Source organism: Drosophila arizonae, chromosome 2, assembly GCF_054131065.1.
Source record: "Drosophila arizonae isolate 15081-1271.41 chromosome 2, UAZ_ARI_1.0, whole genome shotgun sequence".
Classification (NCBI taxonomy): Eukaryota; Metazoa; Arthropoda; class Insecta; order Diptera; family Drosophilidae; genus Drosophila; species Drosophila arizonae.
In genome coordinates this window covers 14,049,686-14,074,378 of record NC_142922.1, presented here as the reverse complement: position 1 = coordinate 14,074,378, position 24,693 = coordinate 14,049,686, and the positions used below count along the sequence as shown (strand labels likewise).

Below are 24,693 nucleotides of genomic sequence, written 5' to 3'. Positions count from 1 at the left end.
CAACATGTGCAGCAAGTAAGCCACCCTATCCAGCCATCCAGCCATCCAGCTTGAGCAAAAAAACAAAAGACTTTCACTTCTCCACTGTCAACAGACATCATTTGCGAGTTTCTTGACTGAATACTCTTCCAGATGTCAGCTACACTGATAACCAAGCATATTGCTGTACCTAAAGCCCTAAATACCCTTTGCACTCTGCACACACATATCATTTATCATTAAAAAGTTTTTGGCGAGAGATCTGAAACATAAATTATGAATTGCAATTCAACATAGTTTGAAAGAACATTTCCACCTACTCGCTTGCTCTGCTAATATTTCTTATATATATTTTATTTCTTATATTTCTTTTCTTATATATATTTTTCATGTTCTTCATTATCTTCTGGTGTTTTTTTAAGTATTGTTTAAGTATTGCAGTGTATTTTTGGAGTCCTATTTTTTGCCAGTGCTAATTTAAGCAACGACATTCTTTGTATACACATTATGAACAGGGTATAGTAAATGTTATAAAGATTTGCGTATAGTCTTGCACAACTGCCTCGTTCATATTCTTTGCCCTTTGCTGCGTTTTCCTGTCCTTATTTTATTTTCACTTTAGCTCCTCTTTTTTTGTTGGCAGTTTTAAATTAGAAAAGTTTTCGCCAGATTTTTGTTTTACATTTTTCATATTTTCTACGGGACATGCCCTGCATGTTTGTTGTCCTTGTCGTTTTTGGTGTCAGCGCGTCATATGCGTGCCCCAAAATGATGCCACCTCCCTCTCCTTGCCACTGCTCGCGTCCCTGCCCCTGTCCCTTTCCAGTCTCTGTCCCATCCTCAACTCCATCCACATTTGCAAGCTGAGAGCTGAGCTGAGCTGTGTTGAAAAAAATGCGAGGGATGTCATGTTTATTTCTATTTGTGGCTAAACATGGCGTCTGCTCTGATCCCGCTCACCGCTCTGGACGTGTCCTCCTGCTGGCCGATAATGGCATTTGCATAAGTTGCATAAGTATTGCAAAGTATGCAACACATTTCACTTTGGGCACAAGTTAAAGTTCAGCCAGCACAAAACAATATGCTAATGCGCCGCATGAAGACCATTTTCGGGTCGGCCTAAGCGCTTTTTCATAAGCCCCACTCGAGGACAGCTGGCCGAGCTGTGTTAAGCATCTGTTAAGAGACTTAACTTGTCCAGCACGGACAATTATAAGCTACAGCAATTGTCTTGAACAGCTAATTAGACAACGACAGGCAGCGCAGCGGAAATCAAAGCCATAAAATACGAAAGCTAAAAAAGTATAGAAAAGAGAAGTAAGAAAGTACGGAAATGCTTGGGCCGCTGGACAGGAAATGCAGCAAAGGCAAATCGGACGAGGATGGAGTGAAGCTGGCCAAGAACGATTCGGGTCAACTTGACCAAGTTGGTTCAAGTGCTCATTCGAGAGCAACAAAGCACGTGCGACGGAAAGTTTGGTCCGTTAGCTCACACACCAATAGACACACGCACACGCGCACACACACTTACACATACAGCACATAATCGCACACACACACATCCATCTATTCGCAGTGCAGTCGTGCGCTGCTGTCGCATGTCCTCTGGCCCACTGGCATGATAGGAAAGAAATCCGAAAATTGCTACATTTGACCAAAGACACGTCAATTAGAACGGGATTCCATTTCAATGCATTATAAAGCTGAGGACAAACTAAGGGCTTGACAGGAAGTGTGGGCATGAGAGTGTGAAAGACTTGACTTTGACGTGTCGCTCCACTCACCCACTGCCATTTACCAATTGCCAACAGCCAACGGCCTCCTGCCAGGCCATTTGAGCCAGTTATTTATTTAATTTCAAAGCAATGTTTTGTTTGTGTTTTTGTTGCGGCTCTTTGTATCTGCTTTGTACTACGCTGCAGGCGATTGTGTTACATTTTTGTTTTTCCAAACTTAAGTTGTTGTTATTTTCGGCTGTATTCAGTTCAGTCAGTTAACCCACATGTGTGCCCAGAGGTTTGTATAGGCCCTTGCAAAAGCCAATAAGGGAAATATACAAGAAAAGCAATTAGGACCCTTTAAAAATTTTTAAAATAAACCAACATATATTTTTCGTTTAATATTACTTTGTTAATTAATATAGAAGTGTGCAGAAATAATATAACATAAACTTGGTTAAATTTTGTTGCCTGTTTTTTTTTTTTTTTTTTTTTTAAATTTGTTATACAGTTATTATTAATAGAGTCATTCGCTTAAAAAATCCTGCACAATATTACTTTGAAGTGCCAGGGTCAGGTTAAATAGTTAAGTCAATTCGGGTTGGCTTTAGCTCTAAAGTTCATTTCAAAAGAACAAACAAATCAACAACTGCACACATACACGTGCAGGCCTGTCTCTGCATGTGTGTATTTGTCTAGGCGTTCGGTGTGTGTATTTGTGCAATGATAAATTACAAAATTGCTGCCTATGGCAAAGTGAGTTGGCCCAGGCGGCCGCAAAAGCCATTTTGTTGTTATTAAGTTTGCCTTTTGCCATTTTTCTGCAACACACACACACACGCACATATACACAAAGACGGCTACCATGTGTGTGTGTGCGTGTGCCTTTGAGGCTCGACAGTTGTACTGCGTGAAATTAATGATGCGCCGCTTTTCTTGGTTTTGTGTTTGTCGTTGTTGTTGCTGTTGTTGTTGTTGTCTGCGTGGTTTCTTTATATATATTTTTTTTTTTGTTTATTTGTTGTTGGTGTTGCTGGATTCCGAGTTGCAACAGCGACAGAGGCCAAGATGTCCACAAAATGTAGAGGCTAAAGACGCTTTTATTAATAGTCCTGCTACGTGGTCACGATTAACTGCCATTTTACGCACTCGCACTCGTAGTGGCAATCGCCCTCTAGTCCAACGGCTCCGATGGGCGGGCGGTCTTAGCCTTTTTGAAAGCTTTTTGCCGTTGCGTAAGTCAAAAAGTCTTTTCCATGTGTATCTGGTATTGCAAGCGTCTGTTTGTGTGTGTGTGTGTGTGTGTAGTGTGTGTAAGCTGCGTGGGATTTGGACACGACTTTACTTAACTTCATAAAATTCTATTAAAACCAAAGTCATGGCTTAAGTCACGCCCCTCTTTGCATGCAGCATGCCAATAGCTGCAAGCTGCTATGATCTGCAATTGACAACGATTTGAACCACTTTTAGTTAACAAATTATGCATTAGGATAAATATATTAATAAAGGGATCTCGAATCAAGTCGAAAATAATAATTATACCCTGAACCCATTGGAAATGGGAAACCAGGGTATAATGGTTTTGTGAAAAAGTATGTAACGGGCAGAAGGAGGCGTGGCAGACCCCACAAAGTATATATATTCTTGATCAGCGTGACGAGCTGAGTCGATATACCCCTGTCCGTCTGTCCGTCCGTCCGTCCGTATGAGTGCGTCGATCTCAGAAGTTATAAGAGCTAGAGAGCTGAAATTTGGCATGCATACTCGTGTACCATACGCAGTACGAGTTTGCTTTATTTTTTCGATAAATCGTCCGATAACTTTTTTATCGAGAATAATCGAAAAATTGATTTTGTTTTTTTTAGCCTAATTTGAGCACTTTTAGACTTGGAGTCTTCAAATTTGCGTTGTATATAAAGTTAATCGATACAAAGATTTTGTGATTTACAGATTTTGGATACCACGCCCCTTCCTCCCCCAAATTGTAAAAAACGCATTTCAAGTACTAGAGACTTGTGCTTTGGAATGTACACACATATTAACCTTATGATTACACTCTGAAAGTTTCATTGAGATCGTATGTCTACAAAAGAAGTTATTCAACAAATAAATTCTCATAATATTGCCCACACTGCAGCGCAGCCCAAGCGCAGTCGCTGCTTACTGCGCAGTTAGCAGAGCGCAGGCTTATGCGTGCGTGTGGATGCATGTGTATGTATGTGTGCATAAAAGAGGTGCAGTATAATTAGAATATCAGCTTAGAGGGTTCAGGGTATCTCCTAGTCGAGCAGTCTCGACTGGAGCCTTCTTACTTGTTATACCCTGAACCCATTGAAAATGGGAAATCAGAGTATAATGGTTTTGTGAAAAGTATGTAACAGGCAGAAGGAATCATCGCAGACCCCATAAAGTATATATATTCTTGATCAGGACGACGAGCTGAGTCGATATAGCCCTGTCCGTCTGTCCGTCCGTCCGTCCGTCCGTCCGTCCGTCCGTCCGTCCGTATGAGCAAAAGGATCTCAGAAGATATAAGAGCTAGAGAGCTGAAATTTGGCAAGCATACTCGTGTATACCATAGGCAGTACAAGTTTGCTTTATTTTTTCGATAACTCATCCGATAACTTTTTTATCGAGAATAATCGAAAAATCGACAATGTTTTTTCAGCTTATTTTGAACACTTTTAGACCTGGAGACTTCAAATTTGCGTTGTATATAAAGTTAATGGATACAAAGATTTTGTAATTTACAGATTTTGGATACCACGCCCCCTTCGCCCCCAATTTGTAAAAAACGCATTTCAAGTACTAGAGACTTGTGCTTTGAAATGTACACACATTTAAGCCATATGATTACGCTCTAAAAGTTTCATTAAGATCGTATGTCTACAAAAGAAATTATTCAACAAATAAATTCTCGTTATATTGCCCACACTGCAGTGCAGCCCAAGCGCAGCCGCTGCTAGCTGCGCAGTTTGCAAAGCGCGTGCTTATACGTGCATGTGTATGTATGTGTGCATAAAAGAAGTCCAGAATGATTAGAATATCAGTTTGGAGGGTTCAGGGTATCTCCTAGTCGAGCAGTCTCGACTGGAGCCTTCTTACTTGTTTTAATCAATATTTTTGTGAAAGTCTTCAAAATAACGTACAGTATATACATTCTTTTCAGTTCAGTAGGCATATAAAATATATTTTGCAAATGCATTTCTATTAGCATCTAATTAATTTAAGTGAAAGTTATTAAATATGATAAGCTAGAGAAATATTCTTCTCTATGATTTAAGAGTCAGCTGATATTTCGATATATTCTAAAAATGTGTTAAGAATTGACGAATACAAAAATTTTTTTTATTATTTTCTGCAAAGTTTGAAAAGGTACATATTGGACTATAAAAATTTTATTTGACAGCGACCATTTTTAATTGGAAAACTGTTGCTTATTTCATGTATTTCATGCACTATAAGAAATATAAATTTATATAAATATATAAATGACAAATTCGATAACAAGTATGTGTTGACAGGAAACACTTCTACTTATATACTTCTTATATATTCAATATTAATTGTTGTTTATTATTTAAAATTCGAGTCAATTATATCTAACATAACAAGCTTAAATTACTTTCAGCCCATGCAAGGCTCGTATTTGTTCTGTTCATGATTATGCTTGTTTCTGAGATGTTTATTACAAAGAGTTATGTTTCTCATATAATGCGTGGGTTATCCGATCTCTTTATGTAGTCTTATTTATGTTAAGTGTGCTTGCTTGAGTACGGACTATCGCTCATTTCGTAGCAATAACGATGCGAACGAACATGTCTTAGGCATCTGAGCGTACTTGACATGCCAAAATTATATGCACTCAAAATGTGAGTGCACAAATCCAATAAAAATAGTTTCATATATTCTTAACTGAGCACATTTCACTCTCTCTCTCTCTCTCTCTCATGTCTTAGGTGCTGCTTACTGTGCATGCAGGAGCCGGCAGTATTCAACGTTCGTGTTATTTCATAATGCTAGTCGGCATGATATTTCATGAGGTGGAACTTAAAGTGTGGCATGATTGAAGAGCGCCGCCTTGCGTTACATTGCAGCTTGTCTGTTCTCATCGCTGTCGCTCCTCGTCGCTCGTCCTTTTGCGCAATCACAGCCAACTGCTTTTAATAACATTTTTCACTGGTTTTCTTTTTATTTCTGTTTGTTTTCTTTTTTTTCCTTTCTCTTACTTCTGTTCTTTTTGTTTTTTGTCTTTGCTTGCTTAAGTGGCGCGCGCTGTCAAGTGCCCGGCCATAGCAGTAGCCACGCCCACAAAGCATCACCTCCCACAGCATACAGGCAGCGTTTTACATGACATTTTAAATTTACGATTTACATTAAATGGCGCAATGCGAGCGCAAAAACAACGACAGCTGTAAAATGAAATTGCTCAGCTCTCTCTCTCTCTCTCTCTCTCTCGCTTTCTCTCCCGAGAGGCCCAGCGAAAGAATCGGTATGTTGTCTGCTGTCCGGGTGTGGGTCTTGGTGGTGGTCTGGGCCAGACCGTGGCCCTGGGTCCAAGGCGCTCCGTTTGTCCTCGGAAATTCGGTTAAAAACCAATTTCGTGTATGTAAAATATATCAACTATGTATTTAAGTGGCTGTTGTGATATCTCCTACTTGTCGACGCTTGTCAAGAATAAATGCCTTTTGGCTGCACTGCACTTTTCCCCATTAGGGTGTGTGGAGGGGCTGTGCCCAGGGGCGTGCCAGTGACTGGGGTAAAGGTAAACACAACATCATTGAGTGTAATCTAATCGTGCACATTTGGCTCCCTGTATATAAGCCACATTTTATTAGCCAGGACCCCCTGAAGGCGAATGTGATTTCACTAAATGTAAATAATCATATAAATAGCATACTTAACGTTGATAGATGAAAACCCCACGGGACTAGGGTTGCTAATGAGCTAAACAAGGGTTGGCTAAACTACAATGGCTTAAATAGCAGATGCTCCACATCGAGCAAGACGAAAATAGAATATCTACATACTTTAATATTACATAGTTTTAGATTAGCTATTTGTGCTCCGCTGCTGAACATCCCATACTCGTATCACATACATTTTGCAAAAGTTTATACAAGTTTTTGAAACTCTTCAAATATGCATGGTGTAAAGAAACTGTTCATGTGCATGAGACTAATATTTATGGAACAAGTTTAAGTTCTCAACTAAAATCATTTTATTAAGAGCTATGTTTACTTAAATAGCATTGATTTTATGTGCACAAATATAAACTGGAGAGCACTTTGCCGAAGCTACTCGAGGTAACATTACTATTTCTTATACCTAAATATTTTTTTTAAGCCTCTATGCATTTCTTCTCACTATGTCCTCTAAGTTTTTCGTCTAAGTATTTCCTACAAATATTTCTTCTAAGTATTTCTTCTAAATGCTTTCTCCACGTATTTCTTCCAAGTCTTTCCCCTATGTATTTTCTCCAAATATTTCTTCTAAGCTTTTCGTTTCCTCCAAGTCTCTCCACGAAGTATTTCTTCTATTTTCTATTTCTATATCCTCTATGTCTTCAATGCTTAGCTGAACGATCAGACACTTCACTTCAGTTTACTGCACTGTACTACTGATCCCCACTAGCCCTGGGTGACTGAAGGAGTGCTACAGCTGCCCCTCTTTATATAGGGCGACCTTCACTCAATCATTAAGTCGCTCTCAAATGTTGAGCCCGACGCTAGGTAGACGACCTTGCAATCGAGAATTAAATGACCAATGGGAACACTCTCTGCTGCTGCAGCTAGAATGCTGCTTCGTTTTACTCAAATATGAATATCAAATGAATACCACTGCATACACATAGACAAACAAAATGATCTGCGGTGTTTCTTCGTACCTTGATTGTGTTAGGCAGACAGACTGAGACAGACGGAGAGTCAGACTGTGAGAAAGGGAGACAGACAGAGAGTCAGATATGCAGGCAAACACCATCACTATAGTCTCCTTACTTATTTTCTTTAATTTATCTCAGTGAAGCCCACGCCAAATTGGTAAAAATATTCTATCAAATCATATTGACCTTAAGGGAGCTATAAAATAAATGTCTATCAAGGCAGCGCATGAGTCGAATCAAATGTAATTTTTATTTTAAACTAAAATAAATTGTTTAGAGTTTATATTTTTTATTATGATTATAATGATTATTGTTAATATATTTTACAACTGCTTAAGCTAGTGCAAATTCATTCTTGTGCTTGTTATATTCACTCTACTTATTTGCAGATTTGATAACATTTTTGTTTTCACTTCATGTTTTCTTTTTGATATTCTGCCACATCGCATATAAAATAGGCGAAAACGGGGCAAATCCGCACCTGCCACTAATTAAAGTTGCGCATCATCTGATGAGTCTTGATGACGTGCGCCCAAAATGTTGGCAGTTAAACAAATAGTTGTTTCGAGTTGTTTTTGCTTATGTTGTAGTTGCTGCTGTTGTTGTTGTGTTCTCTGCTGCTAGTTATGTTCTGAAAAGAAATGAAGCACTCGAAGCACTGGGAGCGAGACACCTATCCGCACACTTGACGTGTATTTCCGCTTCCGTTATGCGAAAAGTTGAGCGAGCTTTGAGCCAACTTCCAAGCTGTTGGCAAAAAGAAAAAAAAAAAAAAAAAAAAGAAAAAAAGTTTCACGCTTAGCATTTGCACCGCGCAAAGCTGAAAAGTTTGCTCCAAAAAACTTACACATGCACACATACGAGCTCAGGTAAATACTCTCACACCTGCGCATATACAGATTGGCAGACACCTGGCCAGGCGCTACTTTCCCTCACACATACACACACACACATACACAGATGCTGATTAGCGTGGGCTGTGATTAAGGAAGGTTACGGCTACGTGGCAAAGGCTTGCTTGTCTAAGCTTAATTAAATTTAACAACTGCTTAATTGCAGCTCTGTCAAGGCACGCAGTGGGAGTGGCCAAGCTCCCAGGTCCCAGGTACGTAAATGCTGCTGTGTCTGCTATTGCTATTAATAATTTTGACCAGAACGCTAATGAGCCAACCACGAATGAGCCTTAGCTTCGACCTGGCACCAGAACTTGGCCACATCCAAGTTTTTCAATTTTGATATAGTTAAGGCATATTATATAAAGACAGCCTAATAGCGTTCCTATGAAGTTTGCTCTACTTTGGTTATCGTCTTCTTAATAATCAATTAGTATTTATGATAAATACTTTTGTATTTCTGCCATGTTGGCCAACGAGAAGTATAATTGGAATAAAAGGAAGTCAAAGGACTTTATTAATGTCTACGATGAATACAAACTCCTCTCTGTATAAACAAGTAAGAATACTCTAGCCGACACTATGAAATCTACGAAGGCTACGAAATCTCCTGAACCCTACGAGGAACCTATATATGAATAATTCTTCGTGTCTTTCTGCTCACATAAGAAACACACACTCATACACACATAAGTACGCACGCCTAAACACGCATGGACTAACTTCGTGAAACTTTCAGATCGTGTTTATAACATTAAAATGCATGCATCTGCCAAAGCACAAGTCTCTAGTATTTGAAATATGCCTTTTACAAATTTAAGGGTGAGTCAATTATAATAAAAAACCGAAATTCTTTAAACATATATAAATCCACAAAAATGTAGTTAAGGTAGCTACATGACGAAAGGTGAATGCTACGGGACTCGATGGAAGGTGGAATATTGATCAGAATTTACTCGCTAAATAAAAGGCATAGCCTTATGAATCGTGTGATTAACTGGCTCAATTGCTCTAGTGAATGTAACAAAAACAATACTTGAATTTGGAAAGCTGCCTGACAAAAGCTGAATTCTACGAGACTCTGCATGGCAAAAGCTGAATGCTACAAGACTCGATGTAAGGCGCATCAACGGCAAAGACAGAATAATATGAGTTCATTGTTTATGATATAGAAAACATATCATGATTCACTGATATATAAATGCTGTTGAATTAGATCTAGAGAATTATTTGATCATAATTGAATTCTCAGAAACTGCGTGACAGAAGCTGAATGACATGTCACTCGATGAGTGGTACGTCTACAACTTGTAGATGTTACAACTTGGGAAAATATTGATAAGAATTTATTTATTCGCTAAATAAAAGGCATAGCCTTATGAAACATGTGCTTAACTGGCTCAACTGTTTTAGTGAATATCACAAAAACAATACTTGAATTAGGGTAGCTGCCTGACAAAAGCTGAATGCTACGAGACTCTGCATGACAAAAGCTGAATGCTACAAGGCTCGATGTAAGGCACATCAATATCAAAGACTGAATAATAGAGTTCATTGTTCATGAAATAGAAAACATATTCATGATTCACTGATATATAAATGCTGTTGGATTAGATATTCTAGAGAATTTTTTGATCATAATTGAATTCTCAGAAACTGCGTGACAGAAGCTGAATGACATGACACTCGATGGTACATCTACAACTTGTAGATGTTACAACTTGTGAAAATATTGATAAGAATTTATTCGGTAAATAAAAGGCATAGCCTTATGAAACGTATGATTAACTGGCTCAACTGCTCTAGTGAATGTAACAAAAACAATACTTGAATTAGGTTGGCTGCCTGACAAAAGCTGAATGCTACGAGACTCTGCATGACAAAAGCTGAATGCTACAAGGCTCGATGTGAGGTACATCAATATCAAAGACTGAATAATATGAGTTCATTGTTCATGAAATAGAAAACATATTCATGATTCACTGATATATAAATGGTGTTAGATTAGATCTTCTAGAGAATTTTGGATCATAATTGAATGCTCAGAGACTGCATGACAGAAGCTGAATGATATGACACTCGATGGATGGTCTATTTATCGATTTCGATAACTTGTTAACGATTTCGATAACTTTTTATCGATTTCGATAACTTGTTATCGATTTCGATAACTACTTGTCGATTTTTATGACTATTTATCGATTCCGATAACTTTTTATCGATTTCGATAGCTGTTCATCGATTTCGATAACTATTTATCGATTTCGATAACTTGTTATCGGGTTCGATAACTTTTTATCGGTTTCGATACCTATTTATCGATTTCTATGACTACTTTATCGATTTAGATAACTATTGATCGATTTCGATAACTATTTATCGATTTCGATAACTATTTATCGATTTCGATAACTATTTATCGATTTTTATAGCTTGTTATCGATTTCGATAACTTTTATCAGTTTCGATAACTATTTATCGACCGCTATGGAACAAGTGGAAGTTTTGATCACATTTGCTTGAAGTTGAGTTAAGGCAGCTGCATAACAAAACATTCATGACTCACTGATATATGAATGCTGTCAGATTAGATCTTCTAGAGAATTTATAACAGAAGCTAAATGCTCAGACACTGCATGACAGAAGCTGATATGACACTCGATGGATGGTACATCTACAACTTGTAGATGTTACAACTTGTGGGCTTATTAAACATATGATTAACTGGCTCAACTGTTCTAGTGAATGTAACAAAAAGAATACTTGAATTAGGGCAGCTGCATGACAAAAGCTAAGCGCTACGAGACTCTGCATGACAAAAGCTGAATGCTACAGACTCGATGTAAGGTGCATCAATGTCAGACTGAATAATATGAATCCATTGTTCGGTTTCGATGACTATTTATCGATTTCAATAACTAATTATCGGCGCTCTTCTATCTTGCATGCTTCTAGATTTGAATGTTCGACGACTCAAATTAGCCCCCTTGCGTTTTCGTGGCATTGTTGTCTGCTAATCAAATATAAATTAATCAAGTTGAAAAACTGTTTGGTGATCAACAGTAACGTATAACATAATATTGTTTTCGATTCCTCATTATTTGCCTTACCTTTTATACTAATAAAACACGTATTAATAAAATGAATATTTTTTTTACATGAGACCATGACCGAAAAATGTCACTGTTATCAAGCCTACTGAGTAAATTCTCAATGACAATGCAAAGATCCTCTATAGCAATAGAGAAAATAACGTATTTTCAAGTATTCGTCAATTTTGCAGTATTTTAAAGATGTATTTTGCTATTCGGGGCGGAGACATCCAACAAATCAAAAACAATGTAAATTGGTCCAGCAGATCTCGAGTGCTTGCACAACCCCGTCTTTGTTTTATATATATAGATTAGTTAGTATAAATTGTATTGAGCATTCCCGTTCTTCATTTCTATTTCGATTGGGCACTGTGGCCAAGCCCCCTCGATGAAAGTTCTTTGTGCCTTTAATTTTCAATGGCAACAACATTCAGCTCCTAGCACCCCTCAATGGCAGAGGCTATTAATTTCGCGTCAATTAAAAATTAAGCCAATTATTTGTGCCGTGCCGGGGAGCCATGCCAAACTTGCTACAAGCCTTGGCCTTGGGCAGATCTGGCTCTGGTTCTGGTAGCGCCTCTGGCTCTGGCTTTGGGGCCCTGTGCATTCGTAGTCCATTAGGGCTTCATTTGTTTTTAATGTTGTAACCTTTTGGCGAAAATAAAAACCAAATTTCTAAGTTGGCACTTTCACGGCTCGGTCGCCGGGGCGACGCTGCGCAGTGCGCACGGACGACAAACGACGGACGACAGACGACAGACGACGGGCTACAGTTTTTGGGTTCCGCTTTGGGTTCGGACCACCCACCGTTTATTGGCTAATTTAATTTGCGTGTCTTGCGTTTGGGCAATTAATCAGCAAAAACAGCTGTCCGCCGCTTTAACCCTTTTGCAGTAAGCCAGCCAGCCAGACAGGCAGCCAGGCAGCCTGGAAGGCCTTACGTGTTTACGAGTATACCCTCGATGCGCAGGCCATGTAAATGGTGCGTGGGGTCTGTGTTGGTGGGTCAAAATTAAACAGTTGAACGAGTCCTGAGCTTATAGATTACGAGATCAAGCAGTTCTGGTTAGGTTTTAAGCTCCAATGTAATCCAATCGCCACTGAAAATCAATTACAAAGTTAATTATTGTAGTACTACGAGGCGTCCCATTATTGACCCAGTGATATATATTTCATATATATATATAGATTGGTAGACTTTATTGGAATTGAGTTAAAACTTAATGATTATAATAAGTAATGTTTGTACACTTCTTATTATTTAAGTTAAATTTAGACATAATTTTGCGTTTACTTAATATAAATAAATTGAAAGCATATCAACAAGGCAATGCGATTAGTAAATAAGCAATATATGTATATGCATATTAAATTTTAAAAAAAATAATATGTCAATAATGTTACATACACGTTAAGAAAAAATTATATATAAAAATAAAAAATATATAAATGTATAAATATGTTTATAATATATATAATATATATTTATAATTCATCTTATAAATTATAAATATAGCAAAAAACTATTACAATTTAATTTTAACCCACTGCAATTCCACTCATATATTAATCAAATAAAAATTCAAATAAAATTGTACAATTACAAAAATAATTAATAAACTTAGCATTTTATTAAATTTTATAGTTACATTTTTGGTACTCAATTTTATTCGCCGGCAAGTCACTTGTTATGCTCTTTGCATTGTGAAATCCTTGTCATCCTAGTGCTTATTAAATTACTAGCAGTGCGCTGTTGCTCGCCTCTCTCAAGGCGTTTGCCACGCCCATCAATCGCCAACGTGCACTTGATGCGCCTTTTAATTGCATTTTCCAGGCGCTCGCAAATGCAACTCAAGTGGCTGTCGTCTGCCTTTTACCTTTGTTGCCCTTTAATAGCAGCCTTTACACCCGCCGTACTCCATCTGCAGTTGCTGTTGCTGTTGCTGATGCTACAATTGCTTCTGCTTCTGCCTCTGCATTCTGCCTCTTCCTCTGCTTCTGCCTTCTTCCTCAGATTCATCTTGGCCCTCCCCAAGGACATGCCCAGCATCCATTTGATGGTGCCGTGAAACTTCATTTGTTCGCTCGAGTTGAAATTAATGCAGTCATTTGTAATGAGTTTGCCTTTTTGCAAGGCTGCCATTTCTTGGGCTCGGCTGTCAGCGCAATTGCAATTTATTGTTGCATTCTTTCAGCCGCTGCGCGCACTGATTCCTCTCGCTCTGACTGGTCTGCCCTGGCCAAATATTTGACATTATTATGATAATTTATTTCACTTAGCCTGCCACTAATTATGTGTTGAGAGCGCCTCTGTGTGTGTGTGTGTACTTGTGCACAGGGATTATCAGGATTCTGAATATTTTATTCGAGTATCCTGAATCAAATTATGCCAAGCAACGTCGTCCATTAAGTAAACACTCACTTTGTAGTCCAGTCAATGCCATTTCTGATCCAGCAGCTGCCTTTCGACATAAATTTATCAGCGCCTTGGGAGCCCCGATTCCCAAAATAAATTCATCTAACAAAATTTCCAGCTTACAATTTAAGTTCATAAATAAAGTAAAATTGACCTCAAAGGCAAATCTATTCAATTCTTCCCTTTTTGTATTATATAAGAATGTATTTACACTTGTAAAGGATATTTCATTTTAAAGGAGCTGCAAAGGACATCGTGGAACTAAATGGATTTAAGGCGAATGCATTTGCTGGAATGTAATCCAATGTCGAGCTTAGATTTGACACCTCGCAGAGACAGCGAAACCCTTTAGGTTGTCAGGCCATAAATTTGTTTTTGTTTGCGCACTGTAAATTTTTAACTAAAGCCACAAAAAACCAACTATAGGAGCGTCAAAATTGAAATAAATTGAATAAAAAAACAACGGAGCATGAAAGATAAAAGTTGAAATAAATAAAAATGCAGAAAATATTACACGCTGCTCCGAAATTGGACTCTTGCGCTATACGGCTTCAAACAAACGCCTTTGCCCCTGTGGATATATATGTATGTGTGTTTGTATGGGAGTCCTGTGATGTAAGCTGAATCCTTTGGTCCTGCTTGCCAGCGCTGTCTAGTGTCTGCCGCCTGCTGCCCCTGCCTGTGTGTGCGTGCATATAAATTAAGTTTAAAAAGTTAGCGCTTCTCTCTTACTTTTTGTATTAGAAATCAAAATAAATGCAGCAGCTAGTTTTTCGTTTCGTCTCATCTCGTTTCATTCCCACTCGCCTCTCTCTTTGTTCTCCAATGGCATTTGATTGCGCAAAGCAGGTGAGATAACTTTCCAGCGTCCGAGAGGACTCTGTAAAAACCTTTCAACTAGCCTTCAGCTGGGGCCCTTTCCGCAACGGCCATCGACTTTCAAATGAAACCTAAACTTGAGCATATCATTCGCATTTCGAAATAGTTTTCCTCTAAATAAAAGCACAGAGCTGACTCTATGTAGTTTAACATGTGTATTCAAAAATACCTGACGTCAAAGGGCATCATTTGTCAAAGTTGGAATCAATGGATTCAAATTGAAATAGTTGATGTGGGCGGTACACACCAGGGATTAGAACACGAGGAAGCTGTCATAAATTTAGATGCAAATAAATTGTTTTCTTGAAGCTTAAATAAAGTCTAAAGAGTCAAATGCTGCAAATGTTGCATTTATCAAATTCAAACAATTACGATACAAGTTGGAAATAAATATTTGAAATAGCTTCTGCTCATGTCTATGTAATAGGCAATTATTTGATGGCGAACATATCTGAGCTTGTGCTGTTAGAGCCCCGAACTGTGTCTTATTTAAACTAAAGTCCATTGAGTCCAGAGCTCTCTAATTAAATTTTACATTTTTCAATGCTGAGAGCTGGTTGACCATTTGCTAATGCTTGCCAAGTGTTGCTAATCCTTTCAGAATAGACGCACACGCACACACATACACATACATACACACTGTCACAGTTACATTTATCGATGGTGTGACCATTAAATCCAAGTTTGCTTTCCAATTAAACCACTTGATTAGGTTCTCTGCACTACGCTCATCCATATGAAGCGTCAGCTTAGGCTGTGGGGAATAGCAGCTGTGGGCGTGGCGCATGGTGCGCTTTGATGTCGACGTCAGCGCTGTGCGTGGAGCATGTTAATTGCGCTTAATCAGGGACAGCATTATCAGTGGACCCGGCACCGGCGTGGGTGTGACGCAGTTAGTGCTTAATTACATATGAGAGACACAGTCAAATGCGCTGACTGGTCAAAAGTGAAAATCTTCAATTGGCTGCCAACGATCCGTGAGAGAGATGACGATGCACTTCAGTGCCAGATGCCAGATGCCACATGCCAGATTTCAATGGCAATTAGTTGGCTAATGAAATCGTAGCTGGCAGTACTGGCCACCTGCACCTGCAAAGTGCACTCCGCTCTAAGAGCTCAATTTGTTTCGCGCTTGGCGCTTTTGACTAACAAATTCCTGTGGCAAATTTAAAAATAACTCAATAAACGTCAGCCCAGCGCCCTCGCAACGCATCTCTCTCGTGTGACAATGACTGGCAAAAGCTGAAGACACTCAACGAGTTATTAGCGTGCGGGGGCGCTATCCTCTATTATGGGCGTGGCAGGCTTCATGTTGTCGTTGCACCCCCGGCCCGCTCAGCTTGTAGTCACCATGACGCGCTACTCTGACTACCAACTCCACCGCTTTTCTATTTACTCCCTCCCCTCGCCGCACCCAGAAGCACCTGCATCGAGCGTCATGCTAAATGGATTTTTAATGTCGTTGGGAAAAATGCAGGAAAATGCGCGTAGCACGCTGCCAAAGGCTCTCGTCACGGCTACCTCTAGGTATGACTCTATATTTATCTACACAGATGCGGTTGTGTTCGAGTTGTGTATGTGTGTGTGTGTGTGTGGGCAATAATAACATTTAAGCGCCTTTGTAGGGAAAAGACAACGATTGGCGATGAGCTCGTGTTCTGCTCACGGAGAGAAATTCAAATTTGATTTTGTATTAAGACTACTTTGCTTTCAAAGCCGATTAATATATTGCAGAAATTCTGATTTGATCATGCAGAGGAGTGTAATTACAGATTATTGGACCATTTTAGGACTATTAATATGGTTTCCTTTACCAGAGTTAAGAGTAAAAAAAAAGTATGGAGTTAAGACGAAATTTTTAAATTAATACGATTAAGCAATTTCGACATACTTTTTGAATATCCAATTCATTTAAGTATGAGACCAGACTGAAAATTTTACTTGGATAAATATTGCAGTTTTGTATTTATATATATTTATTTTTTAATTTATTTATTATTTTCATTACAAAATATATATTTGTTATATATTATACTTTAAAATTACTTTGAATTTAGCTTAAGAAGTCTAGCTAATTTTATTTATTAGCGTACTCCAAGCTTTTAAGTCTCCAAGTGCTTGGTCTATATTTATATTGCTTTCAATTATTTAGCTCTGATGAGTGTACTTCAGATTACGACAATTGCCATAAATGTCAGGGGCAACTCACTCACATCCCTAATTATGGAATGTGTTTTGGCTAGTTGACTAGTGGAACTTGGTGGCAATGGCTGTTTGTCACTGCTCTTGTTGGGTACGTGCAACAATCAAGTGCCAGCTTAATGAGCTATCAAGCTGCAAAATATGCAATTTCAGTACAACAAAGAGCGCGCACACACATACAAACACACATACTGAAGCAGTCACAGAGATGCGGGTGGAGAGCGAGAGCAACACCTCGCTATCGCAGCGCTTTGCTAAATTTTGCGTGTAAGTGACAAGGCCCGCATAAAGGGCATAGCAACTGCAAAATGCTCGTCGAGTGTGGTGCGCAGCGAGTATGTGTGTGTGTGATATGTGTAATTGTATGTGTGTGCTGTGAAAAGTACTCACACTGAGAGACAGACCGACGCCCGACGCTTTTTGTTGCACTCATTAATGAATAAACAACAGCAACAACAATGCAGGCTACGTAATCATCGCTGCCAGCTCAGTGCCATGAAGCGCATAATTATAGCATGGGTAGAGCCTGGTCTACGGCTATGGCCAGGAGGCGTCGCAGGAGGCGGCGGAGCAGACGTCGTGGACAGCGGACGGATGTGATGGCGAACTGGTCTGGTTGCATGCTTACGCCAGAGGCGTAGTTTAATAAAATTGCTAGACTAATTGTGCAAAACATTTAAATAATTATTTTTGGGAAGTCTCCAAGGAAACATGCCAGCCTTGCGACAAAAGATTCCAGCTTGTCCAAAAGAAATAGTAAAAAAAAAACGCTCCAGTTATTGCTTGTTTTCAGTTCTTAATATAAGCTTGAGCATCAGCATGACATTAATTGGGTCTTATTTAATTATAATTGCATTTATCAGTTTATAAACCGAAGAATTCTAAGTACACGAAATGATGGAATGTTTCTTAATCCGAAAATATAAAATAAAAAACTTTGAAATAATGGAAATCATGATAGCATATACATATGTATGTATATATAAGCAATTATATAAGTATATAAATAATTAAATCTACAAGAGTAATATTTATCGAAAAACATGTATATATATTGATCTGAGCGACGCCTTTGCTTGATTTTTCTCTCTGCTCTCTGCCCCTTCTATTCCTCTCTTACTTATCTTGCAGTGTAGAGTGTCCATTCCTTGGAAATTATGGTAACTATAGTTAAGGCGCATTCATTGCTTCGTTTCTTTCGTTTTGTTTTTGTTGGTTTCGGGCGGTTTATGTAATTTTTGTGTTGCACCATAATTTACAATTAAAAACCATGACACTTCAACATAATTAAAATATGAAAACGGTTTTTCCGCCACGCAACAATAAACTGTAATAAAAGTTAATTAGAACGCTTTGCGAAGTAAGAGAAAGGGAATAAAAAACAAACGGAAACAAGTTAAGCATATTCTGCGATACTCTATCAAGAGAATAGAGTATGTATGACTGCATATAGATAAAGAAGAATGATAATGATAATGAAGAATGATAATGGTGCATTGCAAATCACATAGAAATAGTGTTCCAGTGCTGTGATATCCCATTTAATTGCATCTGACAGGATATCAGACGGGTCGCTAATAGCCTCTTTTTAAACTGCACTCTAAACGGTTTAATTAGTCATCTTAGGGACATTGTGGGAGAGGGGTGGGTAAGTATAGAGAGCTGAAACATTGGTAAAGCTTAATGGATTTTTAATCACCAATAACAAATCGTTATATTTGCCGCTTATCGCTGAAAGGAGCAAGGAAGTTGCCATCGACAGTGCGTGTGTGTGTGTGTGTGTTTGTGTGTTGACGTGTCTCTGGGTATGTGTCTGAGCTGTTTATTTGAGTTTATTCTCAAACAATATGCATTAAGTACACATTGATTGAGTAAATGCCCCAAGGACCGAGCTCAGATCCTGGCTGAGAGACCCACAACGACCATCGACCAAACAATGCAGCCAGCGGGGTGTTAAATGGTTTTGTCTTCATGTCAAATTACAGGAAGCATAATTTCAAGCCTGGCTGCGTGCTTTGGTTACCAAAAACCGAAGAAACAACCAAACCAAAAACAATGAAAATAAAAAATGTAAAAAATTGCGAGCATAAAGAAAAAAATAAAATAATAAAACAAAAGGTGTAAAACGCTTGAATTGTGCATTGTGCTTGTATCGCTAAAGGGTTTCGAGCGCTTTGATATTGCAGCTGAATTGTGCTCCCATTTTGCACTTTAAATATTTAAAGCGGCTTGCGAATTCTACTGCACTAACGGCTCGAGCTCAATTTGTAACAAGCTTAGTTGTTGCTACATTTCTGATAGAGTATAGATAAGAAAGTATAGATAAATATATAAAAAAAAAGAAGCACATAGAGCTGGATATTTATTAAGTCAACTTATCAATATTTAAATATGTCTGATTGGTGTAAAATCTTCCGTCCCCAATATCTTCCTACAAATGTCGAATACAGGAGAACAGAGGTATACCTTTGCAGTTACACCTGATCGAGACTAAAATATGTATATGTATAATCCATATCATAGAGTACTCAGGCTATGGCAAGTATTATATATTTCAAATGAAATAAAGAACATTTTAATTAAAGGTTTTGGAATATATATACGTTTATTCGGTAGCATCAGTGTTTGAGCATGAGGTTATTCGACATTTTTACCGCACGGGAAATCTTTAAAGCTATCGTTCAGTGAGACTTGACTATAATTTATTATATTTGGGTTTGTTGAATTGGAATTAATAAAGTACTTAAACTCAATTATATTTCATGTTATGATATTTGTATTTTAATGAAAACTGTTTGGTACTTAAAATGCACTTGTGAAAAATAAGTTTTGGCAGACAGGATATCAAAGCAATTGAGTGGAGAGATCCTTTAGCCGCAGGTGGAGTGCCATTGCCTAAATTATTCACTCCATTTATTTCGCTTGAAATAATGAATTTGTTTATGGCGCTGGTGGAGGCTCCTTTGTGTTGGGTTACTATTAATTAGGCTTATTAAAATTGACGCTGACAGCGCTGTGGTTGTGGTTCGGCGGGCGCTTGAAGGTGCCCCAAATGCATTACTCGGGCTATCAAGGACGCATTAATTAGGGCAATTGCTTGACTCATTTGCATTATGCATGAAACAGGCTGAAAGGATCAACAGCTGCAGCTCATTACAAATGAAAATTAGCACTTAATATTGTTGAATGCATGAGCAACGGCTGCATTCACGGCTGCACCGCCGACAAACCCGAAAATATTGCGGTGATCTGCTGAATGCGGAAATCGTATTCTGTGCCCCGTCCGTCTTCCGTCCAAGCGCTCAAAGCGCTGCAAATGGAAAACGTTAACCCTCTGCGCATAATGAGTCGCTTTTGTGCATGCGGGATGAGACTGATGATTCTGAGGTTTCGATGCGGTTGTGGCGAGCTTAGTTCAGGAAGTGGCACCAAGTCAGGACTTGCCGCTGCTGTGGCTGTTGCTGCGGCTGTGGCTATAGCTGTAGCTGTGCAGCCAAAAAGTTAATTGTAAACATGACCCAGTTTGCTGGCTGCTCAGGCGTTCAGCTGTTCGGCCTCATAGTCTCTCAGACAAGGCCTGGCCGCTTTGTCTGCGAGCGTGTTGAGTGAAGGATGCCGTTCGCTCTATTATGTAGCAGCTGCTGCGCGAAAGGATATTTGTTATGCGCCATTGTGCGGTGGCTTTAGATTATATTCCTCGCCTGCCTCCTGTCACCAAAGTTATTTGGGCTTGCTTTGAGCAATGGCGGCGCCTTTAAATATGCAGAAACCAAAAATGTTTATAATATCTGATGCGCGAAACGCGGCGTCAAAGGATTTCCGGCCAAGGCGCAGCCATATTGTTGCAGTTGCCTGGCGTGCAACAATATCCCAGGCGCCCACAACGTATTACTGTTGCTTGTGGGTGTGGGTGTGTGTGTGTATACATATGTATGTGTGCGTGACCATCGTTGACTCGGCAAGCTGCAGTTCAAGTTAATTGGATTTGGCCAAAGTGCTACCAACATTTCAGCCACTGGCGGCCTTTCGAGTGAGCCAGCTCACCCGTTCAGCTGAAGGCCATTGGGAACTGCAAGTCTATACTATCAAACTGTGGGTAAGGACAAATGTGGGTTAAGCGATTGCCAAAAAGTATATATACGAAATTCATGCATTAAACAGTTATTTGGAAAGCTAAAAGCTCAATTTTTAAATGAGCTCCAACGTCATTTCTCCACCTAGCTATGTTTCTGTACTTACGCTTCTTTATGAGCTGTAAAGCTAAAAACTAGAGTAGAGAGAGTAGAGAATAGAGTAGAAGGCTTCATTTCAAATTCTCTAAGCTTCTCTCATTTGTTATTTGTTAGACCACCGACAATTTCGGAGTCTTATCCCTGATTTGGAATATAATAAACATTCATGCTGCAGTCGATAGTCTGATGAACAAGAAGCGAGCTAAACATACAGCCAGTCACACTCGCCTCTTGTTCATCTGTCAGCCACGTTAACACCTGCGTTACGTGACAAACCTAACGCTCAACATTGCTGGAACATTCCGAAACACACACAAATCGTATACGTAATTTTTAATGCATATTACCGCAAAACGCTGTCATCGCAGCAGGAACAGCAGGCATCACCTGCCAGGATGTCTCTGTTTTCCTTCACAAAATCCTCAGCTTGTATGTGTGTGAGAGTGTGTGTGTCGGTATGTGCACATCACATAAGTCAATTTTCAAGTAGATGTCCAACATGAATGAATAATGTGTAGTGTAGTGTAGGTAGTGTAGCCGACACGCACACATACACACACTCACACACACTTGTACGCAAATATGCTTACCGTTTTAGGGCGTTCAGTTGTGCCAAGGCAGCAACACCAATGAAAGCCGAAACACAAAAGAGGGAAAGAGATGGAAAGAAGGGAAGCCTGAAAATGAAACAGAAAGGAGGGAAAAAGTCAAGTAGAGCAAAGTAAATTTTGCTTGGAGCAGCGAGCAGCCAGCAAGCAGCAGCTGGCAGCAGCTAGCAGCGAGCAGCCACAGCATTCTCACGGAGGGAGCCATACACAGCAATGTCGCAGAAAGTTATGCCATGGCAAAGACGCTGCACACAGGACTACTAGGATATGCATAAAACTATGCTACATTGGCACTAAAACAAACAGCAAAACCGCCGCATGGGGCGTTTCAACTATGTACATGCAAATATGTGTGCCTGCGTGTCTCTATGTACGTGTGTGTGTGTGTGTGTGTGGGACAACGAAGTTGATGTAACATGCCAAGGCGAAGGTAACAATGCCAGGGATGCGCTCAATTGGCTGGAGCTGGGGTCACGACAAAGCAAGTAGCTTCAGTTCTTTGAATTTGTAAACTGGTTCTTCAAACTATGCCTGAGTACTTTTTAAGGATCAATTTATAGATATTTTAAGCACTGTTAAGAAAATTATAAATATTTTATTGAGGAAAAAATGAAATAGAAATAGAATTGAACATGATGCAAAAATGATAGTGGAAAATAAAATAAATTATATATAGTGCAACTCGCATAAATAAGAGATAAATAAGAGTATCATAGTTACTAGATATATCATTTATTTAAATAATATTTCAACAAGCTACTTCTAGTAATTTGTTTTTTCAAGTTTCTGAACTAAGACAGTTATGCAATATCAAATCGAATAATATCAGCTTATCTTGAGAGTTGATATTAATCAAATTATTAAATTAATCAATATAAATAGTTGAAAGTTTTCAAAATGTTGAAATATTTGCAGCACGAATGCAGCCTGAGTTTCAAACGAGGGACACCTGAAATTCCAGGCCTTGTTCTGGCCAACGTTTTGCGCTGCTGCCTAAGTAAATGTTTAAAATATTTGAGCTGCCACTGTCGATGTCGATGCATGCTGGTAAAGTTTTCCGTCCAAAATTATTAAGATAAGTGGCATAAATTATGAGCAGGGCTCCAGCTGGCGCTGGGGCTGGGCCCAGGACCCATAAAAGCCGTTGGCAAGTAATCCATAGAGACGGTTGGGTGGTGTGGCATAGGGTTGATGTTTGATGAGTGAATGACTAACTGCATGACAGTCTGCCCATGAGTGTGTGTGGGTGTCTGTGTGTAGTTGATCACTTTAGGTATTGACAGCGCCGGACTGCATGTCGTATACGTAATGTGTGCGAGTGTGTGTGGCTGAAGGCCAACAGCAGTTAGTTTAATATTTATTTAATTTAATATGCTAATTGGATGTGATCTGCATGTGCGTGCATGTGTGTGAGTGGGTGTGTGTGTGTGTGTGGCAACAACTTTACGAGCGAGCAATTCATAAATAAATGACAGTCACAAAGTTCTGACATGTCACAGAATTCAGTTTAAGTTTCAACTTAACTGGGCCACAGCGACGGCTGCAGTAAATGTCGACAGTTGCTGCACGATTCGTTGGCTCTTATTAATCGTTGCAGAATTTGCCACAAAGACGGAAAATGCTGTCAGCAAAAACTTTGCGCGACAAATTGTTTTTGCGATAAAATTAGACAACTGACACGCGTGCCCTAATCGTGTGGGCTTTGCCGGCGGGGCGTGGCCGGCGAACAGCTAACGGCAGTTTAAAAGGCTGCCAGTCGGCCATCAGTTGCAAAGCAATGTTAATTATATCAAGGCTAGCCAAAGAGCTGGCTGTCAACCTAACTGTTGACCGTTGCAGAAATTGCATTAATACTGTTGAATACAGTGCACGAGGCGATCCGTTCGCTTTGGGGCGCAAAAAATGTACCGTTTTGAAAGCAAATTGAATTTGTCGAGCGACATAAATAAATGGTAAATCAAACCGATTGCACAACTTCTGCAGTCAGCGGGAAATTAAATTGCACGCCAGAAAGTATGCTATGAATTATATGTCCGCAAAAATGTGAAACTCAAAAGCTTGACTCTCGCATAGCAATAAATCGAAATGTACACGAAATATATACATATTTATATGTATATATTGCATATATATGAATACAAACAGGAAATGCACCACTGGGAACAGCCAAAAAATATCATTGCACATGACAGGGTAGAGAGGGCAGCGCTTGGATCGTCGAGACTTTTATAGCCATTTTGTAAGTCACTAAAGATGTTGTGCGAAATGCAAACGGCTTACTTCATAAAGAGTTTCTCTTTTTATAGGAATATGCGCACTAAAGTGTAAACAGAATCAGTAAACGTTCGAGTTATCAAATTTACTCATTTGATATTATATATATAATATATAATAATAATATTTTTCGTATACAAATACTCAAGTAAGATTTAAAGAAACATCATTAGTGATATTATTGCAGCATCTGCACAAATTTAAAATTATGTTAAGCTTTCTCTGTTAACTGTTTTGTTACTGGTAAAAGTCTGATTAAATCTCAGATATATATTTTATTAAGAATAAAAAGTAGATGTTTTTGACTTTTTGGTTGTACTATATATAAAATTATAAATTATATATTTATTTATTGGAGTAAAGTCTACATATTTCTTTATAAAGTCAAAGTTTCTAGCTGAGCGGATATACTCTATTTTGTTATTTTATTGAAATTACTTATTGTAGCTCATGTCGTAACATCTCTATGCTCATTTATTTCATTTCACATTTTATCTAATTCTATTTGAGTATGCA

General features: G+C 38.8%; 1 long non-coding RNA gene across 1 annotated transcript; it reads right to left on the bottom strand.

The window, feature by feature from the left end:
- Positions 1-13,175: 13,175 nt before the first annotated feature.
- Positions 13,176-14,403, bottom strand: LOC149270341 (uncharacterized). The gene is made up of 2 exons (XR_016271597.1): positions 13,989-14,403; positions 13,176-13,802 (listed from the first exon to the last, which is right to left on the bottom strand). It is a non-coding gene; the product is annotated as an uncharacterized LOC149270341 (long non-coding RNA).
- Between the last annotated feature and the right edge of the window lie 10,290 nt (positions 14,404-24,693).